Source organism: Hemicordylus capensis, chromosome 5, assembly GCF_027244095.1.
Source record: "Hemicordylus capensis ecotype Gifberg chromosome 5, rHemCap1.1.pri, whole genome shotgun sequence".
In the NCBI taxonomy this organism is placed as follows: Eukaryota; Metazoa; Chordata; class Lepidosauria; order Squamata; family Cordylidae; genus Hemicordylus; species Hemicordylus capensis.
The window spans coordinates 178726594-178744546 of NC_069661.1; the positions used below are offsets into that span (position 1 = coordinate 178726594).

Consider the following 17953-nt stretch of genomic DNA (forward strand, 5'->3'; position numbering starts at 1 on the left):
TCCCCATTGACTTAACATGGGAATGGGATAGAAATCACCCCACCATAAGGAACCAATTCATTTTCTACTCTGTGACTTTTAAAAAAATCAATAACATCGTTTTCTACCCTGTGACATTTTTTTAAAATCAATAACATAAATATCACAACTTGTGAGGGGTCATACTTGTGGATTTATCTTGTACCAGAGTGCAGGTAAGAGTTAACAACAAGAACAAGAGGTAACAACAAGAATATAGTGGAAGTGCAGTGGTTTGCTTGTTTACATATCTTTACATAGCTGGAGGTAGGAATCTACCCCAAAATCTGGATGAAGGTTAAACAGATTCCTGTTGGATAAGACCTGTTGTTTCAATTTTCAGCTTTGATGAATTGGTCTGGTGCATCAGCCTCAGCTGCCATAAGCCTGAATGCTTTCTGTGTGGACATACATTTTTCATCAGCAGAGTACTGGCAGCATTCATATTGTTTGGATGTGTTTCTCCTATCACTGCCAGTGCTGTAGTGGCTAGTCAGATAAACACCGCAAGGCTCTGTAGAAGCTAGAGCTTTACAGTGGTATTCTCACTCCAGGCTTTAAAGCGGTTCTGGCCATTTAAAGCCTGGAGTGAGAGAGACTGGGAGAAAAAAATAAGCAACCACTGTAGAACTGTGCTGCATTTCTTTGACTAAAGGTAACAGCAGTGGTAGGAATAGGAACAGGAAGATCATAATGGCAGGGGATGGGCAACAAAAGGCATTGACAGTAGGAATGTTGTGAGTGTGGGAGGGAACAAAAGAGATGGGAAATAGAGGAAGCTGTTCAGGAAAGTAGTGTGTGTGGTGGTAGGGGCAATAAGAAGCTTGGGCAGTAGGAGAAGCTACTTAGCCAGGCTGTGGCGGTAATACAGTGAGGAAGGACCCACATGGGTGCTGCATCCAAAGTTATTGCCAAGGCTGCAGCATGTGGACTTGCATGTGAGAAGAAAGTTAAACATAATGATTCAAAAATTCTGAGAACAGAACTATACCATATAAAAAAGGCCTGATGGTTATTTTTTCTAGAGAAATTGAGCTTTGGGAAGGGTTATCTTGAATGTAAAGGAGGCAGGCACATCTTTTCCATGCCTGTTGGTTCTGTTCTCCTAATCTGCTCCATTCTCATCTGCTCCTCCCCAGAAACATATATGCATGGGTAAATGTGCATCTGTAATTTTCCAGGGAAGAGCAACTTGGGTAGAGCATTGGAGCAAAGAAGCAATGTGGGTAGGAAAAGGGTTAAGCTCCTTCTCCCACCCACTGCCTTTCTGCTGCAAAATCACACTCTTATGAAGCTTCTTTTTTCTACGAAAAGCTGTAGTCGGACTTCTGCTACATATATTTGCATGTAATGTGTAGTTCTGCCTTGATATTTGTCTGAGTCCTGGAGAAGCACTCTTCTTTCTCTGAATATTTCTTCTCCTATCATTTCTGAGCAGCATTTAGGCTAATTAGCTTCTCTTGCTGGGCTTTCACCATGGAGCCTAGACATCTCCGGTTCATGCGCAGGTATAAAGATAACAATCTGAACATTGAGATAGATTCTTCTGTTTTACAGGCTGGCTTGATAGCACTACTTCTATTAGGTGTTCTACATTTTGTGCACTGCACAAACATTACTTGGTTAATGAACTAGATACAGGAATTACAGTCAGAAGCTCTATATAGCAGTGTTGAGATTTTGAGCGATGATTATTATGTAGATGCAAATCCTTAGTTTATGCCTTCTTATGCCAGGAGGTCTAAATGAATTCTGAACAATGATTCCTATATGGCATTATGGCAGAAATGAATTTCTAGTGACTAGTGCTGAGTGCCTTAACAATTCTAGACCATTACAGCATTTTCCATGGCTTTCTGGCAAGTCTTCATCCATAGCTTTTTATCATTTCTCTCAAGGTAAGTGATTTTTATCTAGCTGTCTCAAACAATGAAAATTAAGTTTACTATTTGTACTTCAGATATTTCCTAAACAAAAAGTTTATACTAATTAGTTGCTATAAACATTAAGATGTTAATTTACAACTGAATAGAGCTTTTAGTAAATTTACAACTACTGTAAATAGAGGCTTTACATCACCTAGGAGAGTAATCAGAAACTTTGCTCTTATAGTCCATGTGGGTTTTACACTGCGGTATTGTCACTGTTTAGAGATGAAGAGAAGCAATTACAAAATGAATGTGTTTCTGTTTCTTTCTCTGTGTGTTTCTCTTCAAGGACAATGAACAGAACCATTAACTAGCAGGCTAGCAACCAAGAAACCGGACAATCAAAAACACCCAAAGACCAGTGATTTCTATTTTGATCTTTTGTTTTCATTTGACTTTGTTGTTACTATTTATACTGGGAACCTCTTATGAAGGTTATCATGGGCTTTTTTGTTACTTATATTTGTATCTATGTGGGCTCTGTAGTGTGAAATCCAGGACATTGCTTTAAGAAGTGATGGGAAGCTGTAACATTGTCCAATATTATGAACCTCAAAACACCAGCATTAGCAATAGGATGGTGCTGCTGTGCGCATAAAAGTTAGCCAATGTTGTGTTTTGCAAGAGTGCAATTGCATAACTGTGCACACTTGAGCAATGAAACTTGTATTAGAAACAATGTACATTCCATTGTGCAATTGTGTGCACTCTTGTTATATGTAGTTTTGCAACACCACCAGGCTGACTTTGACATGTGCAGCAGCACTGGCTGATCACTAACACTGGGGTTATGTTGCATATCATGTTGGCCATTGACTCCATGTGCAGTACTTTATTGTCTCTGTGAAGGAAAGCATTTAACTTACATGGCGTTAAGAAAATTGATGTACTTCTGGATAACAATGGGGTGGAGTTAATCTTGTCTGGTAATAACTTTAGTGTCTAGGATAAGGGTCAGATTTTGCTGTATTTCAACAGTGTTAGTTCAATAGTCTCAGTTTGTAGAACACTAATTTTGTTATAACAACTATCGAGCTCACTCCTATTTGCATATTCCACATCTTCCTCTGTATATTTCTGCCCTCAGTTTGTTTCTTGGTGTGATACTAGACAGGGGTTTGGCCATTGGGAGTGGGAATGATGGAACTTGTAGTCCAGTAAATTTTTTTGATTAAAAAAACCCTGCACTAACATATGAAACAAGCTTTGGAAATGGCGTCTTTCTCTTATTCATATTTATATCTATATGTGATGTATCAGCAAATAGTCATTCATATTTATAACTATATATGATGTAACATTATTTGACATATCAGTATCTCATTATGATGTCTGTGTCCTCCACGCCTGTGTGCATGTGGAGCTAGAGATTGTACACTTCAATCTTGAGTACATCTGTATGTGCTCTCTGCACTTTGCACTCTTGTCCTCAGTGAGCATGGGCCAACCACTGACTGTCTGGGCTGAGAGTAGAGTTTGCCCTCATTACTAATCAAGTGTAGTTCATTTTTGCTCATTTAAAGGAGTGAATGGCAATCCTTCATGAGGGCCAAAGGCTAAACATGCTCTGGGGCCATTGAGATAATGGCTGCTTCTATTCAATTGCCCCATGCTGGGTTTTGTTTCTTGGTCTCACTGCTGTAACAGAATATTAGCAACTAGCTTTTGTAGATATAGATTCTGCCCACCTGCCACCAGTGGGTAGGCATCAGTAACAACATTTTGAGGGAAACCGTAGGATGCCCAATTAAACTATACATATACATACATTAAAATAAATTCATTCCTTTAAATGTTTACCTTTTGCAAGCCAAGCAAAATGGGAATATTGCACCCTGCCTTTGGGAGGTATTCCCACTTAGACTGAAGATCGTGTAGCTGAAGGGCACTCTGTAATGATGTGATGCTGTGCTATAGAAAACGTTAATATTCCAGTTTGTGTGGCTGATGCAGAGAACTGAATAGCCATATTGAGCATGTGAAGCTATGTTATACTGAGTCATACCACAGTCTACTCCTCTCTAAGATTTCAGACAGATTCTCCCCACCTCCATGCAGCCCTACCTAGAGAAGTAAGGAATTGAACCTAGGACCTTCTGCACATAAATAATGTATTCTCCTTATGAGTTTGGAGATGTGTTTTTTCCATATCAGTTATACTGATGGCTCTGGATAATTTTTGTCATGTTCTCTGTGGTATAGTTTCCTTGAAGTATATGCAGAAGTTTATTTTTCCTTTAGACTCTCCTGTATCTTTAATCATGTCTGATTGCTGCTGATGGCATCCCTGCATTTCTGCTTTATGTTCTCTAATCTGTTTGTTTAGGGTACATTCTGTATCTTTCAGGAATGGGTTAGATAACCTTTATATTGATCTCATTCAACAATAATATGATTCTGTAATTCAATAATTAAGCATATTCATCTGGTATCACAACCATTGAAACAGCAGAAATAGTATAAAATACAAATAATTAACAGTATGAAGCAGCAGCATAATATTTGGGTTTACTTTATAATATTACATTGAAAACTACCATGAATGTGTTATATTAATGTACCTGCATTTCTTAGACAAATGTGTCAGTACAATCTAGAGGCCTATAGAGCAGGATTCAGTCACATTTTAAAATATCTGGGGCATGATACTTCTCCTTTGTGAAAGCACTGTACATACTTGTGGAGTCCTGTTCCATGTCCAACAGAATTCTGTTGGACATGCCCAACAGAACAGGTTCCATGCCCAACAGAACTCTGCTTCTCAGCAAGTGCTGATATACCTGCAAGCCAAGTTCCAGAATGGTACAGACGATCTGTGAGCCATCCATATCCCTATGCACCTGTACTTGGGTCTTGTTATTCAAACTCTAAAGTTTAGTAATTTGACCAAGCAGAGGAATGAATGAAATACTTTATTACAATCATTGATCAGAGCTGGTCTTGTGGTAGCAAGCATGACTTGTCCCCTTAGCTAAGCAGGGTCTACCCTGGTTGCATATGAATGGATGACTTGATGTGTGAGCACTATAAGATATTCCCCTTCGGGGATGGAGCTGCTCTGGGAAGAGGAGTTCCCTCCCTGTCATCTCCAAGATAGGGCTAAGAGAGATTCCTGCCTGCAACCTTGGAGAAGCCGCTGCCGGTCTGTGAAGACAATATTGAGCTAGATGGACCAATAGTCTGACTCAGTATATGGCAGCTTCCTATGTTCCTATTTATACAAACAGATGATACTACATTCAGATAAGAAGTAAATCATACAGAATACATCAACACAAAAGCCTTATGTAATGACATCTAAAAAGGACTAGAGGTTAGCTGTTGACAGATCTTAACAGCAGCTGCACAAAATTTGGCAGCCTTGTAGGTGGTGGAAGATTTCTTATCTGCCAGGAGAAGTGTGGTGTAAAATTAAGCAGTCTGGCCGGGAAAGCGTGATAGCAAGGGATAAATAAGACTGCACCAGCTATCATTATAAAAAGGACAAAACAGCAGCACATGGTGGACAGATTTGACCTCACCTGAGCCACAGGGGCATAACCGACTGGCCAGAGGGGTTTTCAGAAACCTTCCTGATAAGACCGCTGATGGTAAGGCACCATATCTTGCTCTGAGAAAAACCCTGTGATGAGAGGGACAATAGATAGCTAGCAGGTTCCTGGTTAAAGTCACCAAAGCACCCTCTTATGGTCTCTGGGATGGATCTTAAATCGTTCTGATGTTCAATGTCCAAGACCCTCTGTTTGAGTATCTCCTTGGCCTGACTGTAATCTAATAATGACAAATGTTCAGCAGAGAGGTCAAGTGATGACAATTTTACCCATCAGTGTTCGTGTCCAGATGGATCGAAACCTATCGGCCAACATAAGAGGGATCAATCCCAGAGCGGAGAAATGTATCCTAAGCCAATAACTGAGGATTAAAATCCATGCTTTTGTTTCTACCCTCTGGAGGCCTGATTCCGACCTCAGTGCTGCATTGGAGATACATCGAGGGCACCTGAATACTGCTCTAAGAAACTTAGATTGGATTATCTCCAGCAGCCTATAGTTAGGGCAGGGGCCCAGTTGTGAGCCATACAAAAGTTGGGCCAATGCTTTACCAGCAAATAATTTGAGCACTGCAGGGATAACTTCTCCACTTTCGGAGTGAAAGAATCTTAACATTGCTGAAGCACTTCTTTCTGCCTGTTGGGCAGTGTAGTCCACATGGGCCTTCCATGACATGAAAAACCACACCCAGATATTTAAAACGATTGACCTGCTCTATATGATGGCCTTCTATATGCCAGTTAAATCTTTTAGGCCTCTTGGCATACATGCATACATGCCTTGGCAAAGACTATCACTATGGATTTCTGGAAGTTAATGACCAAGTGGTTGTCCTTGCAGTAAGTGGCCAAGAGGCTAAGCGCTCTCCTAAGGCCCACAGGAATTCGTGAGATGATAGCAGTGTCATCTGCATACAGGAGGATTGGGATAGCTATGCCCGCAATAGTTGGGGAATATAGAGCTGGATCGGAGATATTATTAGCTAGGGTATTTTTGTAAAGATTAAAAACACAGATCGCACCAAAATGCACCTTTGTTTAACTCCTTTGCTAGTGATTATTAAATGTGCAAGTGAGCCTTGAGAATTTACATCTCACTCTTACACTGGTATTATCGTAAAGCTTCTGAATAAGAAAGAGTACTGTAAGCGCCTATCAATATTAGTGTCTCTGAGTTCTCCAGAGGCTTATCTTCAATACTGAATCAAAGGCTGCTTTGAAATCTACAAAGGCCACATTCAAGGAAGACTTAGGTTTGTTGCTATATTTCTCAATCAGATGGCGTAATACTAGGGCATGGTCCATGGTTGACTGCCTGTTCTAAAACCAGCCTGTTCATCACCCAGAATACCTTCATTCTTCATCCAGTCTAGCAACTTCCAATCTAAATTGCAGGCTAATTGGGCGATAGTTGGCAGGATCACATCTATCCCCCTTTTTAAATATGGGCACTATTATGGCTATAATTGAACTGGTATGAGCCCAGTTCAATCTATGCATGTATGACAATACAGGGGCCCACCAATTTGCATTAAACTTAATCATTTCAGAGAAGATAACATTTACAGCCTGAAGCCTTGCCAACTTTTAAGGAGTCAACAAGCTTCTTAACTTCGGCAACTGAAACAGGTGGCCAATCAGGGAGCGAGTCATTTTTAAAATCTAGTGGGGCTATTTCCTCCTCCTGGGCCACATAGAGAGCTTTAAAGTGTAATTCCCATGTCTCCATAGGGACCTGACTAGTCAAATGGGAGGAACAATGCTCTAGGCAGCCAGCTGTAATACACCAGGAGAGAGGGGAATTCTTTTCTCTAACTGAAGCAATCAGCCACTGCCAGGACAGCCTTTGAGCTTCTCTTTTCTTAGCTTTGATCAAGGATTTTTTTTTTTCAGGACTAGTAGTGTTGAAGGAGTTGCATGTTGAGGGTCTTGTCAGTACAACTTATAGTTTGCCACTAGAGCCTTCTTGGCAGCTACACAGTCTTGGTTGTACCAACCTCTAGCCCTACCCGTTGGCCAGCAGTTATAATAAGTACTTTGCCGCACAAGATGGTCTCGTATCATATGAATGAGTGTCCCATAATGATCATATACAAGCCCAACTTGTCCCATTATTAACTCATCACAACGTCCCATCATCTCATCTGAGTTTAATAGTGTCCATAACTTGAGCCCATTGCTCATTGCATTTAATCTGTACTTCCCCAGCCACCACTTCCAAAGCAAACTTATCCTTAGAATGAGATGTCCCAGCTGGCAGGTTTGTCCTTAGAATCAAAGGGAGATGGTTGCTATCTGGATGAGAATCAACCTCCCTTTGAACAACATTATTAACCAGGTTACAGGATGTAAGCCAGTAATCCACAGTTGACATCCTGTTCCCAGACCAGTGGGTAATTTCTGACCAAGCAGAGGAGAATGAGATTTGGACGGGATATGTGATGTATACACAGACCATAAAGCCCATTTCATTGCCTGTGCATGTCCATTTGCAGAGTGATAGAAGAAATAAAGGTATCACTCCATGCGAATGCTACTGATTTGTATGACAAAGGATTGTGTACCTGAATTTATGCATGCATGTGCACAAATGCACACACACGCACATTGTACTCTATCTATACACATATATGTTGAAAAATATATTATGTTTTTACTTTAAAAAAGAGGGTTGTAATGCTGAATTATCACTTTGGAGTTATCAATTTACTACTCATGTTCAATGAAGCTATAAAACCTTCTGCCAGCCTATATTTTAATTGAACATAGGGTTGTCTGATACCAGTGGCCAGAAATCAGAGTTCTTTGCATATAGCTGACCATTTTGCCACACATAACTTAGCATCCATCTACACCTGATGTGCACTAAAATTCTGCACAACACAAGAGGATTTTATCATCCTGCCATCAAGTGTGGTCTAGTTTGAATCAAGTCTGAATCAAATCAGATCAAGCCAAATATGATTCCGCTCCAAATTTTGCACCTCCCCACCCTGCCAATTCCTTGACCACTTAGAATACTTAACAGGTCTGGCAAGAGTTAGGAAACAGGCTGATAGATTACCAGTTACAAGCAAGTAGTGACTTGTGCAGTCTCACTTTTTAAAAGACTCTAATTGTCTTAAATCTGGGAATAAGTTGTCTTAAATCTGGGAGTTCTGGGAATAGTGCATGTGCTCTTGGCAATTGTAGTCTTTTCTGGGATTACAGCCATTGACTAGTCCAATAAATCAATACAGGGATCAGGAAGGGGGAAGCTGAAGCTTTGGCCTATATTGAAGTGTCTACTTCGGATAGGGTCAAAGCAAAGCAGACCCAACCTCAGGCATCAAACTGGTGGCCCTTCTGAACTGCTGGGGCAACTTCCAAATCAAAGTAATGCTGCTTTTCACATCCCTAAGATGTTGTCATTCCGCAAATCGTCATCTGTATGCATCCAGTGTTATTACTTCAATGTGCATAGCAATTATAAAAGACAAGTGTCCGTGTTTATATGTAGATATGGTTATAGTTGCATGTTTCTACAGGTACAAGTGCGTACATGGACATGGGAGCAATAATACTCAGGTGTTTACAGATGACCACTTGCCAGATGATAAATAGTTTTGTAAATGGGGCTCTTCAGGATTCTTTTGAGTCACCATGACTGTACTTGGCCCCAAAAGTATGTAAAGTGTGCTGATGCCACTGAGCTCAAGTTCCACTGAGTTTACCGAGAGTCAACGTGGTGTAGTAGTTAGAGTGCTAGACTAGGACTGGGGAGACCTGAGTTCAAATCCCCAATCAGCCATGATACTTGATGGGTGACTCTGGGCCAGTCACTTCTCTCTCAGCCTAACCTACTTCACAGGATTGTTGTGAGGAGAAACCTAAGTATGTAGTACACTGCTCTGAGCTCCTTGGAGGAAGAGTAGTATATAACATGTAAAATAATAATAATGATGATGATAACTTCCACCCTCGTAATTGGGCATAAGATTGCAGTCTAACTCTTTTGTGGTATATGCCTCTCTCTTTGTTACAATTCTAATAAAATAGGCTTTAAATCTATATATTTAATTCTCCTGGGTGTGCCTTTAGAATGTGCCTCCTGGCGCCCAGCTGATTGGTTGGGCGGCGGAGGTGGCAGGAGCTCATGCGCAGCAGGAGGTCATTGAGCTGCTGCCAGGGGAAATGGTGGCAGCTGCGGTGGCCTGCGTGCCCGCTGGGGTCAGGAGGCTGCTGGGCCACCAGCAAGAGGAAGCGGCAGCAGGAGGCAGGAGAAACGGCAAGCGGGGGTGGGGGGGAGAAGCGGGCCGGGTGGTCATCAGAGATGCTCGCTGGAAGACAGGGAGAAGGGGCTGAAACGGGGCAAGAGTCAAACGGGGCGCAGATGCTATGCGCCCAGTCAGCTAGTTCTTGATGATTTTTGACATTTGTCTGTCCAATTGACAATGTATATTTGGTGGGTCAAATGACAAACCTAAATATTAGCTTTTGTATTATCCCTTTAGCCTCATTTTGCAAGGTGCAAAATAACATATTCATATTGAACCACTTATCCTAAATGAACTTCTTTGTTTATTTGCTCCATGAGTATTGTGCACTTGAGAGAAATGGTGAATGTGCTTAAAACATTTTAGCAAAAGCTGCTCTGTTCTTAATCCAATAGCTTTGTCATTTCTCTCTGCATTGTTCCTAGTTTTACTCACTTCCTTGGATTAAAAGGAACCCTACTTAATCATTTTCAATAGAAATATGACATTGAAAGTTGAAATGTGGGAGCATGATAAATAGTGGCACAAACCTGATTTTGATATCCATGTGAATATCAAATTGTGAACTGTATTTTTAACCCATTGCCCAGGCTGCATTTTGAACTCTTGCTACTAGAGTCACTCCTTCAGGATGTTTTCTGTCCAGTGACTAGTAGCTTCAAATGTACTCATCCATCTTCTTGTCTCATTATATTAGATGTGACTGATGTTCTGCACCCATTAAAATTGATGGGAAAGAACAAAGAGAAGAAAAATGTGCCTTTCAATGGATGCTGTCTTTTAAAGGCGCAAATCAGACTTTGTAGTGATATGAACTGAACAGTTTTTACTATTGATTCAAATCAAGAATCACCCATGTTGATTTACTTTAATTAATAATGGGCCCCCTTCTGTGCCTGTTTTTGGTGGTGTGTATGCTAGCACCTGTATACTTGAACATCTCTTAACTTAGCACCTGTATACTTTAACATACAGCTTTCTTCCTCATGGAATCTATAGTTTCTTATAGGAATCTATATATTTTTAAATAAGCATGTTGAAATGAATGGGTACGCAGAATAAATCTGAACCTTCTGGATAGGTTCCAAAATGAATAGCATAGTCTCAAGACCCATTTCAGACATATGTTCAGCTGTGGTTTAGTGCTACATAAAGGAGCTGAAGTGACCTAGGGGATTCACACCCTTCCCCACTCCTCTTCCTGCATACAGAAGAGAAGGAAAAGAAAAGTTTGTATTTTTAAGTAATGAACAAACCACACCCCTCAAGTTCTGTTGTGATCTGGTTGTGATAAGAAGAGCCATGGTATACTACTGTCCTCTCATCCTTGCCACATATGTGAGAGAAGAGTGAAACCTTTTGCTTTCACTTTAAAACAAGCCACAGTTCTGTGTTACATATGAACTTGGGGAATTGTGGCTATTAACCATCTCTCTCAAATGCACAATACTCATGGAGTAGGTTGCATTTCAATGCATTTCTTCGTATCTTATTAGGCAGACACACAACTAAAGGATTGGGGTGTGTGGAAATGTCCCTAGGCCTCTGTTGTCTGGGGATGCCCATTACACCCTCCCACTGCTGCACCAATAGCCATGGGACCCACATGCCTTAATGACTTCCACTATCCATCTAGTCACCCGCCTGCTCTGCTGGCAGCCTGCCTTCCTTTGCTGACCACAACGCAGTCTAATGATGTCACTTTGCTGGTTTGTGCTGGTGTGACATCATTAGCCCATGTCATAGCGGCAAAGGGGAGCAGAATGGTTAGTTGGGTGGCATGTGAGCAGCAGAGGGAGCTGCCCCATATCTCAGCCCAGGGCCACCATCAATGTCGCTACACCACTGTTAAAAGGTCTTGAATAAATAATCTTCCTTTTCTAATATTTCTTAGAAGGCCCAAGATACACATACAAGCCTGGAATTCCCTGTTCATTGTCATAGGGTAATATCTGTCTTGCTTGGAATACCCTTCCATCCAGCTATAGCTCCTTGTCTAATTTTTAACATTTTTCTTTGATAATAAAGGATGAACGCAAATTATTTGACTCCTTCTTTTTCGCTTTTGTGGGTGATCAGGTTAAAGAGGGGCAATTCTTCCTCTTTTTATGGTTTGCAATTTTATTTATGAGCACTTATTGCTTGTTTTATAATAAACCAAATTGCCTGTTAACTGTCCTTATTTCAGTTTAGTATACAGTCAATTTAGAATCTGTGTCCATGTTTAGTCTTTGTGTTTATTATAAACACATCATAAATCAGGATGGAGAATCTCATTGTTGTACTTTTCTCCAGATGTGTACACTATTCATTATTGTTGTCAATGCCTTTTTCTTTCACCGTTTTACCGATTAAAATACATTTTTTATTAATGATTCTAGACTTGTATATACTCAAAGATGCCTCAGTGTTCAAATAACATTGCTTGGCTGAAAAAGAATGGGAACTGACAAAGTTGAAAAGACTACACTTTGGGAAGTGGGGGAATAGACTTTGCAACGAGTTTCCTTAGTGAACCCTCTGAGGGTGGTGGTACCCTGGAGGAAAAGCAGCCATTTAGGTGACTGGTTGCAGCTAATTATCTCTGTGCTGTATCTCAAAGGAGATGTTTGAGATACATCTCACCCACAAGACCCTTACTGTATTCAGATGTAGCAATAAACCACAGTTTGTTGTGAAGATGTTGTTAACTGCCCAGAGACTAAAGTTTGGGGCAGTGTACAAATTTGATACATAATAAATAAATAAGATGCCACAACACAGAGAGCCTTGGGTTCATGTGCTCCCCTTCCCTTTCCTCCATCCTTCATGCACAACGCATAGCATATTTGGCCATGGTATGATATGTATGTTATGCTGTCCTAGTTGGTTAACAAACTATGATTTGCCCAAAGCAGTTTCCCATATTCATACAAAGCAGAAAATTGTGGTTTGTTATAATGGTGAACATATACTTCAGATTTTCATCCCCTTGTGTGCAAAAAAGGGCTGAAGTGTACAGGGGAGTGTGAAAGCCTAAGGTTTAATGAAGCATATTCTCATAATAGCAAACTATGGTTGATTGTTAGATTTGTGGCATCTGTGTAATAGGAGGTGCTCACATAGTCACCTAATGGTGCAGCAGGGAAATGGCTTGACTACCAAGCTAGAGGTTGCTGGTTCGAATACCCACTGGTATGTTTCCCAGACTGTGGGAAACACCTATATAGGGCAGCAACGATATACAGGTGAAACTCGGAAAATTAGAATATCGTGCAAAAGTCCATTAATTTCAGTAATGCAAATTAAAAGGTGAAACTGATATATGAGACAGATGCATTACATGCAAAGCGAGATAAGTCAAGCCTTAATTTGTTATAATTGTGATGATCATGGCGTACAGCTCATGAAAACCCCAAATCCACAATCTCAGAAAATTAGAATATTACATGGAACCAAGAAGACAAGGATTGAAGAATAGAACAATATTGGACCTCTGAAAAGTATAAGCATGCATATGTATTCAGTACTTGGTTTGGGCCCCTTTTGCAGCAATTACTGCCTCAATGTGGTGTGGCATGGATGCTATCAGCCTGTGGCACTGGTGAGGTATTATGGAAGACCAGGATGCTTCATTAGCAGCCTTCATCAATTCTGCATTGTTTGGTCTCATGTCTCTCATCCTTCTCTTGGCAATGCCCCATAGATTCTCTATGGGGTCAGGTCAGGCGAGTTTGCTGGCCAGTCAAGCACAGTATACTGTATACTTTTCAGAGGTCCGATATTGTCCTTTTCTTCAATCCTTGTCTTCTTGGTTCCGTGTAATATTCTAATTTTCTGAGATTGTGGATTTGGGGTTTTCATGAGCTGTACGCCATGATCATCACAATTATAACAAATTAAGGCTTGACTTATCTTGCTTTGCATGTAATGCGTCTGTCTCATATATCAGTTTCACCTTTTAATTTGCATTACTGAAATTAATGGACTTTTGCATGATAATCTAATTTTCCGAGTTTCACCTGTAGGAAGATTCTGAAAGGCATCATCTCATACTACATGGGAGGAGGCAATGGCGAACCCCTCCTGTATTCTACCAAAGACATCCACATGGCTCTGTGGTCACCAGGGGTCAACACTGATTTGAGGGTACACTTTACCTTTATCACATACCGATAGGCAGGCTCATGATAGGAAGATCAGCACCTCACAAAGATGAATCTGTTGCTAACTTCAAAAAACAACAATTGAACCTACAGCTATTTCTGCATAAATGAGTCTTATGGGATTCACATGAATTTAACAGGGTACAAGGTTGCCATTACAGGGTTGCAATTACATACATATTTTTATGTATTTTCATACATAAAAATAATTTTTCTTGTAATATCTTTAGCTTTTCTTTTTCCTTTTAATAAAGAGCTTTTGTTTCATGCTATATTATGAATTTTGAAACTTCAAAGATGCCACTGCCGAGTTTTTATAATATTTAATCAAAATGCTTATTTAAATCAGTGAACTTGGTAATTACAAAATAAAAGGCTTGCTATTGGTCTCTGGTTCTGTGTGTTTTCTTGCTTCTGTACATAATTTAGAAAGATGTTTGCAAGAAATAGGCACACAAATCAAGCTTCCAATAGAAAGCAATATCTTGCTTATTATTTGAAAAGACTAATTGAATTATTAACAGAGGTTATTCACACATGCGTGCAAAACCGAGCTAAGGGAGCACAGCCCGGTTTTGTACATTCTTGTGAACCACCAGGATCGGGCCGATCCTGGTGGCTCCACAGTGGTAAACCCGCCTAAATAGCCACCCTGTAAATCGAGGTTAAGGAAGCGAGTGTGGGTCGTGGGGCAGCCATGGTTGCTTGCAGCTGCCACACTGCAAGGATGGGAAGTGCACCCAGCAACGCTGCTGCAGTCATCTGCAGGAAAGACGACCTTCCCTCTAGCCCTTCTAATGGATCGTGAGAAGAGGCTCACTGTTTGACCTACTCTGTTATGTTCAGGTTCCATTGGTTTTAAACTAGTTGTAAATTGTATTTTGATTTCACTCTGATCATAATAGACATTTTCTGTTGTAAAATACTTTAAAACAACAGGTACAAAATTGTACATAAATTTTAGGGTTTTTTTTTTAAAAAAATGACATTATGTGGTTAAAGCACATTTTGGCTCCATCTAGGCTTGAACTGGTATTGAGAGACCACAAGAGCTGGTCTTGTGGTAGCAAGCATGACTTGTTGCATATGGTTGCATATGAATGGGAGACTTGATGTGTGAGCAATGTAAGAAATTCCCCATAGGGGATGGAGCTGCTCTGGTTCCAAGTCCCCTCCCTGAAATCTCCAAGATAAGGCTGAGAGAGATTCCTGCCTGCAACCTTGAAGAAGCTGCTGCCAGTCTGTGTAGACAATACTGACCTAGATAGACCTATGCTCTGACTCAGTATATGCAGCTTCCTGTGTTCCTATGAACTGCTTTAGGCCCTGATGTTATACCTGTGTGTGCGCAACTGTGCCATGATACAGTTCTTAATATGGAAAGGAAAAAACCCCAGCATTAGAAAAGAAGAACTTCAAGTGAAGAAGCAGAGGGAAGGGAGGTAGTTAATGCTCTCCATGCCTGCTATTTTCTGCTTCAAATTGGTCCCAAGAACTCCCCAAAACCAGATTCCAAATTATAGCTCTGCTAGAATTGCTTTTCACCATTTTTTTTTTATTTTTAGGATTGTGGCTTATGTTACATGCATTTATCTGTAAAATGTTGGTAGCCTTTGAAATAGCAGAGTCATCACTTGCTATTTTAGTAAAATCACAGCTCACTTATCCCTTTAAATGAGATTCTGGGACACGTAGGAATGTAAATACAAAAGCAATTACATATCATTAGAACAATATTACTTCATTTTTGTTGTACAGATGTCTTCCAAAAGGGCAAGGAAATAGGAAAAGTAAATTACAGTTTCAAATAAATGTTACTTTACATGACAATGAGATGTAGTTGATTTTTTTAAAGTACACCAATTTGTTGTATGACAGGCAGACCAGTATGGTTACAAATTCAGTCACTGGGACACCTATTAAGAGGTATGGGCTACAAACTATAAAGACTATTTGTTGCTATTCTTTAGGGGGGAAATCTGTTTTAAAATGTATGCTTTTCTTTTTCTGTTGTTAAAATTCATCATTTGAGGAAATGCTGGGCTTAAAAGAGAGGAGGGAAAACAATTGAAATATTTCTTTTAAAATTCTCTTTTCCTGCTCAGAATTTAGAGGGCTGTTGGTTGATAAAGCTGGTAGAGGGGGTGGTACCTCCTAGCCCCACTCCTAGGCATCCCCACAGCACCAGCCAACCACTTGCTTTTCAGAGGATGTGTTCATGTCTAATGACATGGAGCGCAAGGAGTACATCCTCTCAGAGTTTGGTGTTATCTTTGTGGGCAGCGTGAACCACGTCTCTCAGGTTAGATGGAATTGTGGCCAGGTACGATGAAGGTGGAGAGACTTTGTGGCGAGTTTGGGAATGGCTGGGATTGGCTTTAGGGCCTGGAGGAGGAAAATTCCTTCTGCCTATGGGCGGCAAAAGGGTTAATCCGCCCCTGCCCCTCCCCTCAATAGATCAGAATGAACCAAGACCTGATGGTTCAGATGTCATGACTCGTCTTGGTTTATTTTAACCTAAATCAGAAGTATATGTCCACGGAATCACAGGAGAAATAATCATGAGATCCCAAGGCTCAGGAATGTTGCGTGGAACTAGGCTTGAACCAAGTTTCCATGTGACATATGCACCAGTGTCTTCTGTTTGCTTTTGGAAAATTGACATAGTTTTAAGATTGATTTCAGTACAAATTTAATGGGATTGCTATTCATTGCAGTGTTTGAAATAGTCTTTTGCTTTTTATGCTTTATAAACATAGAGAATCTTACCTGAAACAACCAAATGAGGTCTTTTTTCCTAGAGAAGATGTGAAAAATAAAAAATGTGGTCTCATTTGGTAATGGTTAATTATACAAATGTGAGCAATTCCACATGATTTCGTCTTAGGCAACAGAGAATTGCTACTTACTGAAATACAAATGAACATGCAGAAACTGAAAGCATCCCTTTGTTTGAGATTGTAGTCCTTAATTACACATGCTTTCAAAAATCAAACTACTGATTACCCATTACAAGTCCTTTAGCCAAAGCAGACACACTGATATTCATTATACTATTGTTCTCGTAGTAGCCATTATGTGAACATGACAGCTTTCTTTCGGTAGACCTCAAGGAAATGGGAACATGTTTAAAATGTGTTGATTTTGGAGATTCAATGCAATGCATAGTGTGCATGTAAATATATAAAAATGCCATATGCAAAAGTAGACCATGTGTTTTTCTACTGTGTATTCTGATTGGCATAAAACTCCTAGATCTTGACAGAAGTCCTTCCTAGCTATCTGAGTCTCTTTTGAATTGGTAAAGTGTGCTATCTGGTGACCACAGAGCCCTGTGGCTGTCTTTGGTAGAATACAGGAGGGGTTTACCATTGCCTCCTCCCCTACAGTATGAGATGATGTCTTTCAGCATCTTCCTATATCACTGCTGCCTGATATAGGTGTTACATACCAACGGGGATTCGAAGCGGCAACCTCTGGCTTGGTTGTCAAGCCATTTCCCCACTGTGCCATTAGGTGGCTCTTTTGAATTGGTAGAGCACATGCTTTGCATACTGAAAGTCTCAGGCTCAATTCTTGGTCCTTTTTGAATTGGAGGGGCCAAGAATTGAACCTGGGACTTTCAGCCTGCAAAGCATGTGCTCTACCGTTGAGCTATGGTGTATGAATTCCATTGATTCAATAGGACTTGTGGGTATGTATTATTTGTTTAACACTGGTCCAATGTAGATCTCTCTCATTCTGCTTGGTGTGGTATTCTGTATAGCACTGATTGATGCTATAGATGTGAGATATCAAAATCCTCCATCAACTGCATTTGAAAATGTGGAAAGAATACTCATTAAATTAACATTAGCTTGAGAAAAATGAAACTTCCGGACCAATTACAGTGTACTGATTAGACGGAACCAAGAAGGGGTTAAAAAAAAAAGGCCATTGTTCCACAGTATGTGACTAGAACAAGGCAGTTCCATATAAAATTGAGAAGTTGCAAATGTCTTGCATTTGAGTGATGGTGTGCATGTGATCTTAGTTCTGCTTCATTAGCCCCAAGTG

General features: G+C 40.3%; 1 protein-coding gene across 6 annotated transcripts in view; it reads left to right on the forward strand.

Moving 5' to 3' along the window:
• PDZRN4 (PDZ domain containing ring finger 4) overlaps positions 1-17953 on the forward strand; it is a 434390-nt gene that overhangs the window by 229030 nt on the left and 187407 nt on the right. Inside the window, exon 1 of one of the 6 annotated variants that reach the window (XM_053255827.1) lies at positions 1764-1916. The exons of the other annotated variants lie outside the window; for them this stretch is intronic. The gene's annotated coding sequence lies outside the window, so the exon portion shown is untranslated. Of the gene's footprint in view, positions 1-1763; positions 1917-17953 lie in introns of those variants that run through there. 6 annotated transcript variants of the gene reach the window in all.